The sequence below is a fragment of the Gossypium hirsutum genome, chromosome A07 (genome assembly GCF_007990345.1).
Source record: "Gossypium hirsutum isolate 1008001.06 chromosome A07, Gossypium_hirsutum_v2.1, whole genome shotgun sequence".
Lineage (NCBI taxonomy): Eukaryota > Viridiplantae > Streptophyta > Magnoliopsida > Malvales > Malvaceae > Gossypium > Gossypium hirsutum.
The window spans coordinates 14,314,524-14,326,173 of NC_053430.1; the positions used below are offsets into that span (position 1 = coordinate 14,314,524).

Below are 11,650 nucleotides of genomic sequence, written 5' to 3' on the forward strand. Positions count from 1 at the left end.
GGTCAATGTTAAGGTAAAAGGTGACTCAATTTGCATTTTAGGGTTAAAAAGTGACAATTCATATTTTAGGTCTTTCTTCCACCTATACGAAAACCTATTATCACTAATTAGAAGTTTCAAGATGCAAACACAGTTTCTAGTAATGGCCATATATTTGCTTCGGTACCAAACATGGTATAAGAAAATTCTTGTACTACCCTCTGCAACACATTGCCTAGCAAACACAACTTAAGGACATTAGACAGCAAGTAAAGCACCAAATTGATTGGAATGAAAGACCAAGTCTGTAAATCAACTAGTGCACTTACTTTAGCAAGACTTATTTGTGCATGGCACATGTATGGTAAGAAAAGTTGCACTCGTAATGTATTTATTGCAGGGTGCAAGTGTGTTTCAAACAAAAAGAAACATCATTTGCAGAATACCCCTACCGAAACTTGGAACATATTCACGATGCATGAACTCCTGAATATATAATTAAATGGACGCATCAATTTTATATAGATTACATGTAAACATGAATTGACTACCATCTATGGATATGGCTGATTAATAAAAATGGCTCTTAAGCGACAAATACTTGGTTAATAAAATGAAAGTAAGATTAACTGTAAATTTATTGTCCCGAAAAACCCAAAATAATTTATGCAGAATAAGTACTTTGAAATTGAAATATTCAAAAAGCAATCTAAAATCTTAACAAAAATTCTCAAATATCTGCAACTGTATAATCAAATATCTAATAGCCATTCTCAACTAAACCGTAAGGCCCAAGAAAATGCAAAATACCTTAAATGACCTTAAATCCTATTACTCAGACAGGAAGTAAATACTACTTAGTATAAATAATATATAATCCAAAAAAGCAAAATTTTGGCTGATTAGAAAAGTAGGATAAAAAAACGTGTTTTACCTTAACTAACCTACTACAATGCATCACAAATTTGTTCTATGAAGGAAGCAGTTTTGATTTTTAACAAGCTGAAGTCTTCTTCAAAAGCTACAAAAGGGTACAGAGAAAGTGTATAACTGGAGTAGAAATAGAACATTTCAAGATACAAATTATCATGTACTTGCATGGTCAAAAACAAATAGTTTACTTCCCTATTTATGAAACCATGTAGTCATCGTCACAAGATAAATAAATCTAAAACCAAACCAAAACAAGGTTTCACATTTATTATGGTATTCTAAATTTTCAACTATTCAATGTTCATCTTCACTGTTTGACCATTAGCTGCAGCTTTTTGGACTAAGAAATTGAATAGCTAAGAGTATTAAAGTACAAAAGTAAAAAAAAAAAGTATGAGAATCACAAAAATCAATTGTACAACTCTCTAATTAAAAAGCTAAAAGCATTACAACTGTCCTAAGTACATAACTAAAGCATGAGAAAAATATTTGTAAGACATAAGCTAAATTATGATTCATGCAACTATTTCTCTTCACTAAGTACAAAATTTAAGTTAGGAAACATCGAAAATGATTGGTGCTTTCTAGTAGATAGATTATTCTGATCATATCTAAGTCGAATTTCAAGGAATTGTATAAACAGAAACTCCGATTACTCTTTTTATGAAATTAATTATAACATACTTATTGGGAAATGGGATAAAAGACAAAGTTCGAGCTAAGAAAAATGATATCAAAAACCTTATTGAGCAACACGTTAGGGAAAAGCTGATTGTTAGTGATAAATTGAGAGCAAGAAGGGCAATTGCTCTTGCTCCGGAGATGAGTTGTAATAAAAGTATGGCAAAACTGTGACCACAAGACGTTAGAAACGCATCCTTGATTATCTACATACATATCGGACACAACAAGTCCTTGTCCAGCTCAGCGACTCTGGAAACAGTAGCAGCTACGGACGCGGTGGCAGATCCTTCGAGGGGCAGCGGACACTGTGGCGGGTCCTTCAAGCTATAGCGGAACTTCCTCAAAGGGAGATTGCTTGGAATCCGGTTTCACCGCTGGCACTCAAAGCTCAGTGCATGTTGAGACTTCTTCCATGGTTGTAACTTACATTTCATCGGTATTACATTTTGGTTCGACTTTGTTGGGATAGTCATCACCAGTCAATGTCCACATTATAAGGGATAATGTAAATATTTAATCCTTAAGCTTAATTACATTTTCCAATTTAGTTAGACCTTTTCTCTTTCCACATTAATTCCTAAACTTGACAATTTTTCTTAAATTTGGTCCATGCGGTGAATTGACACTTCAATGTTTTGCCATGTTGTTATCTAATTTTTATTCAAATTTATTAGTGGCGAAACTAAGGGACTCATAAGGCTCCGACCCCCTAAAATGAAAAATTTTCCATATGGCTCTTTTAAAATTTATAAAATTTTAAATTAGTAAAGGAAAAAGTACACTTTACCCCCTTAAAAATATAAAAACTTTATTTAATCATTTAAAAATTATAAAGATATAGTATATTAAAATGGTGAAATTACATTTTTTTCTATCATAAAAATTACAATTTAATTTTGCCTTCTAAAAAGTTTTCTGGTTTCGCCTTTGTAGGTGATGATATGATATCAAAATGTCATGTCATCAAATAGAGCAAGATAGAAAAAAGTTGTAAAGTTTGAGAATGAAGTGTTGGTTTCTCCACAATAATAATAATATTATATTGGTATTGTTGGTTAAGGTAAAAGATTTAGGTCTTTGAATATTTAAATTCGAGTTTACAATGTGTGAGTCTTTCGTTTCAAAATATACATATATCATAAATGTATTTTATCTTATTCTTTCTAATTTTTCATCTATTGTATTTTATATTGGTTTGATTCTATGATATAATTACTAAAGGTTAATATATTATTTGATATTTAAGTTTGGTTTCTATATTCAACTTGGTTTAGAGATTTTCTGTTCCAATTTGGTATTGGAGTTTGGCTTCAATGATCATTTTGGAACAAGATTTTTTTTTTCAATTAGATAATTAAAGTTCTTTTGATCCTATTGGTATCTAAGTTTTTAATTTATCTAAATTATGTACCTATATTTTTTTTATAGAGCACACGTGTCAACAGAAAGATGTGATTGATTGAAACCCTGTGAGTCTGCTCCACTTAAGGCATCTTTTCTCTGAGCTCCGTGGCCACTCACCTGTGCCTTTCCATTTGACTTCTTGTTTTGAAGATTCCCTGTAAACACACCTACTCTGACATTAAAAGAACTAGAGGCAATTCCAATACTGTTCCTTTCTCTAGAGGAATCCCGTGGCTTTCTTATGCATTGGATATATGGTTGTTGGGTTGCATCGTGCTTGAAATCATTACAGGAACATTTCCATGGGACACTTATGATCTAAATGATTCAAAAGACAAGTTGTTGAGGGGAGAATCACCCAACATCCCGAAAAACGTGTTGAAACTAGGAAAGAGTTTCTCAAGGGAATGTTTTACTGTTGATCCAAACAAAAGGTAGAATTCTAGCAAGCTACTATGTTATTCGTATCTTCTTCTGCATAGTGAAATTCTAGGAAGCTACTATGTCATCCGTATCTTCTTATGAATAATCATCATAAATGTTGTGTGGCCCAAGTTCATCCGGCCCAAACAGAAACCAAATAAATAAATAAAATAAAAAGCCTAAGTCCATTTACAAGAACAGACAAGCCCAAATACTAACCTAATACATTCAAGCCCAAAACCTAATAATAATAAAAAAGAATGTTAGAAACCCTAAGACCCTAAGCTATTAGTGTCGCCGTCCCTTTGCCACATTGGCAAACACCACTTTTCGCCGCCACCACCTGCAAAAAGAGTAAGAAGACAAAGAATAGAGGATAGAGATGTAGAAGCAGGGAATGGCAGAAACAAACAAAACATAAAAAATATGTTGTAATATTCGGCTATAAAGCCGAAGCCACTATGTAACAGAAAGAGGAGACCATCAATATAATACAAAAAAATAACAGGGTTCCAAAAGGATAGCTCTTTTATTTTTTATTTCGAAGCAAATATAAAAAAAAAAGAATAAAAGACAGATTTATTTTTTTTACTTGTTATAGCGCCATCATAGAGCCCCTTTTTTTCGACTCAAGAAACCTCAGAACCTCTAGGGTTCCGTCGAGGGCCTCGTTTGAAAAGGGAGAAACTGAAAGGTTTCTTTTCCTTCGACCGAACATCGACCAAATTTCTGGGAATTTAAAACCCGGATTTGTATTCTACTCGAAAAGGGGGTCAAAATGCCTATTTTGGGGAACTCCTGCGACCGGAGGTGGAGATATCAGTTGCTAATGACTGGTGGCCACAACGGAGATCCACCGTCCCATGGCTGGACAAGAGGGAGAGTTTGAGAGAAAAATGGGTAAAAGGATTTTTTTTTTAAAAAAAAAAACTTGTCACAAAAGATTTTTTTTATTTTTTGGTTTATATAGCCTTTGAAATGGTGTTGTTTTGGGCTTAACTTTCAGACGCCAAAACGGGACCTTTTTGGGTCTAACCCGATGACCCAATCTGGATCCATCTAAGATCTCAATGATCGTAAATCCTATTACTCGGGCAAGAAGTAAATACTAACTAGTATAAATAATGCAAATAATATAAAATACCCTATATAATCCAAAAAAGCAAAATTTTGGTTGATTAGAAAAGTAGGATAAAAAAAACGTGTTTTATCGTAACTAACCTGCTGTAATGCATCACGAAACTGTTCCACTGGGGAAGCAATTTTTGATATTTGACAAGCTGAAGTCTTCTTCAAAAGCTATAAAAGGGTACAGAGAAAGTGTATAACTGGAGTAGAAATAGAATATTTCAAGATACAAATTATCTTGTACTTGCATGAAAAAAAACAAACATTTTAACTTCCCTATTTATGAAGCCATGTAGTCATCATCACAAGATAACTAAATCTAAAACCAAACCAAAACAAGGTTTCACATTTATTGTGGTATTCTAAATTTTCAACTGTTCAATGTTCATCTTCACTGCTTGACCATTAGCTGCAGCTTTTTGGACTAAGAAATCAACTAGCTAGGAGTTTTCAATTCCAAAAAGTAAAAAAAAATGTATAAGAATCACAAAAATCAATTGTACAACCCTCTAATTAAAAAGCTAAAAGCATTACAATTGTCCTAAGTACATAACGAAAGCATGAGAAAAATATTTGTAAGACATAAGCTAAATTATGAATCATGCAACTATTCCTCTTAACTAAGTACAAAATTTCAGTTAGGAGACATCGAAAATGATTGGTACTTTTTAGTAGATAAATGATTCTGATCATATCTAAGTTGAGTTTTCAAGGAATTGTATAACAGAAACTCCGATAACTCTTTTTATGAAATTAATTCTGTCATACTTATTGGGAAACGAGATAAAATACAAAGTTTGAGCTAAGAAAAATGAAATCAAAAACCTTATTGAGCAACATGTTAGGGAAAAGCCTATTGTTAGTGAGAAATTGAGAACAAGAAGGGTAATTATCTGCATACATATCAAACACAACAAGTCCTTGTCCAGCTCAGCGACTCCGGAGATAGTAGCGGCTGTGGACACGGTGGCGGATCCTTCAAGGGGCGGCGGAGCGGTATCGGGTTTTTCGAGCAGCGGCGGAACTTCCTCCAAGGGAGATGGCTTGGAATCTGATTTTACCGCTGGCATTAAAGGCTCGGTGCTTGTTTAGACTTCTTCCATGGTTGTAACTTACATTTCATCGGTATTACATTTTGATTCGACTTTGTTGGGACGGTCATCATCGGTTAATGTCCACGTTATAAGGGATAATGCAAATATTTAATCCTTGAGCTTAATTACTTTTTCCAATTTATCCCTTAGACCTTTTCTCTTTCCACATTAATTCCTAAACTTGAAATTTTTTCTTAAATTTGGTCCATGCGGTGAATTGACACTTAAATGTTTTGTCATGTTGTTATCTAATTTTTATTCAAATTTATAAATTTTTAGGTGGTTAATGGCGAAACTAAGGGGCTCATAAGGCTCCGGCCCCTTAAAATGAAAATTTTTCCATATGGCCCTTTTAAAATTTTAAATTAGTAAACGAAAAAGTGCACTTTACCCCCTTAAAAATATAAAAGTTTTATTTAAGCCTTTAAAAATTATAAAGATATAGTTTATTAAAAAGGTGAAATTGCATTTTTTTCTATCATAAAAATTACAATTTAATTTTGCCTCCTAAAAAGTTTTCTGGTTTCACCCTTGTAGGTGATGAAATGATATCAAAATGTCATGTCATCAAATGGAGCAAGATCGAAAAAAGTTGTAAAGTTTGATAATGAAGTGTTGCTTTATCGACAATAATAATAATAATAAAATAATAATATATTGGTATTGTTGGTTAAGGCAAAAGATTTAGGTCTTTGAATATTTAAATTCGAGTTTACAATGTGTGAGTCTTTCGTTTCAAAATATACATATATCATAAATGTATTTTATCTTATTCTTTCTTAATTTTCATCTATTGTATTTTATATTGGTTTGATTCTACAATATAATTACTAAGGGTTAATATATTATTTGGTATTTAAGTTTGGTTTTAATATTCAACTTAGTTTAGAGATTTTATGTTCTAATTTGGTATTGGAGTTTGGCTTCAATGATCATTTTGGTACATGATTTTTTTTTAAATTGATAATTGAGGTTTTTTTTATCCTATTAGTATCTAAGTTTTTCATTTATCTTAATTATGTACCTATATTTTTTTTTCTAGAGCATACGTGTCAACAGAAAGACCTGATTGATTGAAACCCTGTGAGTTTGCTCCACTTAAGGCATCCTTTCTTTGAGCTCCGTGGCCACTCACCTGTGTCTTTCCAGCTGACTTCTTGTTTTGAAGATTCCCTGCAGACATACCTACTCTGACATTAAGAGAACTAGAGGCAATTCCAATACTGTTCCTTTCTCTAGAGGAATCCCGTGGCTTTCTTGTGCATTGGATATATGGTTGTTGGGTTGCATCGTGCTTGAAATTATTACAGGAAGATTTCCATGGGACACTTATGATCCAAATGATTTAAGAGACAAGTTGTTGAGGGGAGAATCACCCAACATCCCGAAAGACGTGTTGAAACTAGGAAAGAGTTTCTCAAGGGAATGTTTTACTATTGATCCAAACAAAAGGTAGAATTATAGCAAGCTACTATGTCATTCGTATCTTCTTCTGCATAGTAAAATTCTAGTAAGCTACTATGTCATCCGTATCTTTTTATAAATAATCATCATAAGTGTTATAGTGGCCCAAGTTCATGCGGCCCAAACAGAAACCAAAAAATAAATAAATAAAATAAAAAGTCCAAGTCCATTTACAAGAACACACAAGCCCAAATACTAACCTAATGCATCCAAGCCTAAAACCTAAAAAAAAAATCAGAAACCCTAGGACCCTAAGCTATCAGCGCTGCAGCTCGTTTGCCACGTTGGCGAACACCACTTCTCGCCACAACCACCTGCAAAAAGAGAAAGAAGACAAAGAACAAAAGATAGAGACGTAGAAACATAGAATGACAGAAATAAACAAAACATAAAAAATATGTTGTAATATTCGGTTATAAAGCCGAAGCCACCATGTAAAAGAAAGAGGAGATCATCAATATAATACAAAAAAAGAACAGAGTTCCAAAAAGGCAACTCTTTTATTTATTATTTCGAAGCAAATATTTAAAAAAAAAAGAATAAAATGCAGATGAGTTGTTACGGTAAAACACGTTTTTCTGTTCCAATTTGGTATTGGAGTTTGGCTTCAATGATTATTTTGGTACTTGATTTTTTTTCAATTTGATAATTGAGGTTCTTTTGGTCCTATTGGTATCTAAGTTTTTCCTTAATTAAGTACCTATGTTTTTTTTTCTGGAACACACGTGTCAAACATTCATTGAGTCACATACTATTATTTAGTCGAGATATTAAATTGAACCTTGAAACCAAATTTAGGTACAAAATTAGAAAAAAAAATTAGATACCAAATTAAATATTGAAGCTAAAATCAGGTACAAAATAATATATTAACCCTAATAATAATAATAATAATACAAATAGAGACCACTAAGTAGTTTTGTGGAGGTAAAAATATGCCACATATTCACTTTGTTTTTTTTGTCTTTTTCAATTCTTATTATTTGAATTTTGGTCCGCGTTGATGAGTTACAAGGCAGCAACCTCCAAATTCCTTTAGTGATGGCTTGTGATAGTAGCGAATATATAAAATATTTATAGCTTTTTAAAATATATATATTAATTTGAAATTTTTTATTATTGTATTAAATATTATTATTATTATTCAAACTCAAATTAATTAGGAATGAGTATATTTTTGCCTCTATTTTGGTTTTTTTTCGTATTGATACTTAAGTACTTTTAATTAGGAATTTTTGAAGGATGTAAAATTTGATAATTTAAAATAAAATAATTATAAAAAATTCAAAAAAGTGTGAAAAATGATAATTAAATCACAGTTACTTGTCATTTATAGTTAATGGAGTATTTTTAATTAACTCAGTTTTATTTATTTATTTTAATATTATATAATGTTTAAAAAAATTATTTAGATTTTGAATTTTATTTAAAATAAAGTGAAATGTTCAAAAATTAAGGATATTTTTTTTTTATAATTTAAAATCTAAATTTTTAATACTCATTTTTTCTTATACTTAATTATTTCTTTTTATCAAATTATACCTAAATTGGCATCAAATTGGGATCTGAATTTGTATTCGAAAACACTTTTTTTTATTAAGTACGTTAAGAAATGATAGCATAATTATATCTCACAATCACTTAAAAATTCATAAATATATATATATTTAAAAATATAAATTATAAATAATTCATAGTGTATAAAAAATAAAAAAAATTCACAATATTCTAAAAAATGTAAATCTAGAAACAAGTAACAACCCACATTTTGTTTTTAATTACACGAATGTAATAATAATGGGCACATATTCTATTTTATATTTTTTACTTGATTTTTAATTTATACTTTTGTCCAATTTGATTTTTAATATATATTAAAGGTAGGTAGGCTCTTCTAGAGCTGGACGGAGGAAGTAGCAAAGGGCTTTAATTTAATCAAATTAAGTCACACATGTGACATATTATAGATTCCTTTTGTTCAACAATGTGACATTTTATAGATTAAAATTTCATTTGTATATAAATGTATTAATCCTCAAAACTTACATGATCAAAAGAAAACCCAATTTAATGTTCACTAAAAAAATTTAAAGCATCGTTTTGTAATTTGGATGATAAAATTTCAGCTGTCATAAAAAAAATTAAAAAGAAATCAAAGAACAATTACTTATTAGTTATTGTGTAATAGCTGTATTTAATGAATCGTGTGTAAATATGATTTCAATTACTAAGGGTGAATCTACAAATTTTTTAAAAAGTTTGAAATTAAATAATAAAATTTTGAAAGATAAAAATATAATTTTATAATGTATTAATTTATTATTTTTATATTTTTAAATGATTAAATATTTTTTTATTTAAAAAAAAGATCAAAGTGTAATTTTAGGAAAAATTAAATCACATCTATTTGATGGGGTTAAAGCTTTTGTCTGCTGCTCAAATTTAATTTATAACCAAAGAAGCTCTTATAATTTAACATATATCCAAGATGTAAATTGATATTTTTACTTCAAATAAGGACAGAACGAGGTAGGTACAAATAACAAGACTTGTTCGAATGCAGCAAAAATAAATAAATAATAATATTTTAATAAAAATGTTTAAAACATATAATTTATAAATAATCTGATGTTATTATGAAAAAGAACATTTTAACATTTTGTCGAGAGAATACCACTCCATTGTGAGAAATACGTGAAGTTTTTTTTCCGAAATTCAACAAACTTTTAACGGGTTGTTATTATCTTAAAAAAATTGTCTCCCAACAATTCGAAGATGATAAATCCATAAAATACGAATGTCTCGTCTAAGTAAATCTCATATTTACACTTGGTGAAATTTGAACTTATATCATAAATCGTGAGAATAAATGTATCTGAGTGATCCATCCCCGGCACTATTAAAAAATCATTTATTGATAGAGGGGTTATTGGGTAAGTATAACTTTAGCCACTTGAGTTTTCGACCAAGTCAGAAAACAAAATCTCTCAAAAATAAAACTGACCAGTTAAGAGATCGACATGAGACTTGAGAACGGAGGTTCGTGGGTCCCATAAAACCTTTAGCTTAGGGAGTCAGACAAGGCTGGTTTCTTTCTTTTTCGTTTTGAAGACCGTTGGGTTCCACTCCTCCAAAATCTAACTGTATCCATATAGCACCATGAATCTGACGATGACAATTTGTCACTTTTTTTTCTGTTTTTTCATCCGTCAAAACGACAAGAAATTAAAATGAAAATAAATTAACGTAGGTAAGATATATAGTGCTCTGTTATAACTAAATAGTATCAAAAGACATTTACAACCCTCTATCAACTATTTTGTGAACCGCGTGATAATAAGAGTTAGTTTTATTATTTGGGGAAGAAACATTTGTAGATAAAAAAATTTTAGGATAATTATATTTATAGTCATCTAATTATGATTTTTTTATCATTCAATTATAAAAAATTATAAAATAAATACTTAACTATTCATTTTTATCTTTTTTAATCACTTAATTATCTTAAATTTTTTAATATTTTCACTTATACATTACCTCAATAACAAAAAAAAAATTAAATAATTAAAAATTAAAAAATCAAAGTTTACCAAACTTTTATATCGGGTCCCACACTCCCCCATCGTAGGTTCAAATCCACTAGTCTAGACCTCATCGCCGCCTCCCAAGTTCGCGCGCTTTTGACGGTGATTTAGATTTTATAATTTTGTAAAAAAGGGAGGGAGCTTCCGTCTCTTTGGCCGTAACCTACACGGTTATTTGTTTCTATTACTGAAAATTAAAAGGACAAAAATACCCTCGTTCTTTTGCACATATTCAATTTGGTCTAAATTATGTTGGAATTATTATTTTCAGCTATGTTAATAATTGTTTTTTAATTTAATTTTACCATTTTAATATTTCCGAAATCATGGATATAAATTTTATCTAAAAACACTATTATATGAAGCTTTGACAATTTGATTTGTTAATTAATTCGTTATGAAGTTAGTTATAGTTGAATGTTTATATTGATTAATTCTGATTACAATTGTTGATATAGTTGTAAGTTTAAAAAGTTTTTTTTTTATTTTCTTAAAAAATGAATGATTTGATTTAAATACACAAATTAATTTTTTTATAATTGATATTACATTTTTAATTATGAATTATTTTCTTATATCTTTTTAGAAGGTAAAAATAAGATACATACAACTAATAAAAATATCTACTAATTGAAATCTTATTACTTAGTAGAATACTTGAATGCTGTAAATAATTAATTTTTACTTTACAAATTGATTTTAGTTAGAATAGTAAATATTGATAAATTTCCCAAATTTGAATAAAAAATGACATTTTAAACTTAAGAAAAATGATCGTTATTGAATTTTTTAGCTTTAAAAAACAATAAAAATGTCAGACCCAGGTACAATTGGAGTGGGTAAAGACCTGTTGAAAGCTATAATTTATATCTATTCATGGTTTAGTCCTTACACAACTTATACCTCTAATCTAATTTGAAAGAGTTTAACAGGCCGAGTTGAGGTTCTAGCTCAATC

At 29.9% G+C, this 11,650-nt stretch overlaps 1 long non-coding RNA gene across 1 annotated transcript; it reads right to left on the reverse strand.

Moving 5' to 3' along the window:
- Positions 1 to 3,407: 3,407 nt before the first annotated feature.
- Positions 3,408 to 5,707, reverse strand: LOC107944031 (uncharacterized). Its single transcript, XR_001696121.2, has 3 exons — positions 5,453 to 5,707; positions 4,645 to 4,722; positions 3,408 to 3,766 (listed from the first exon to the last, which is right to left on the reverse strand). It is a non-coding gene; the product is annotated as an uncharacterized lncRNA (long non-coding RNA).
- Positions 5,708 to 11,650: the final 5,943 nt, after the last annotated feature.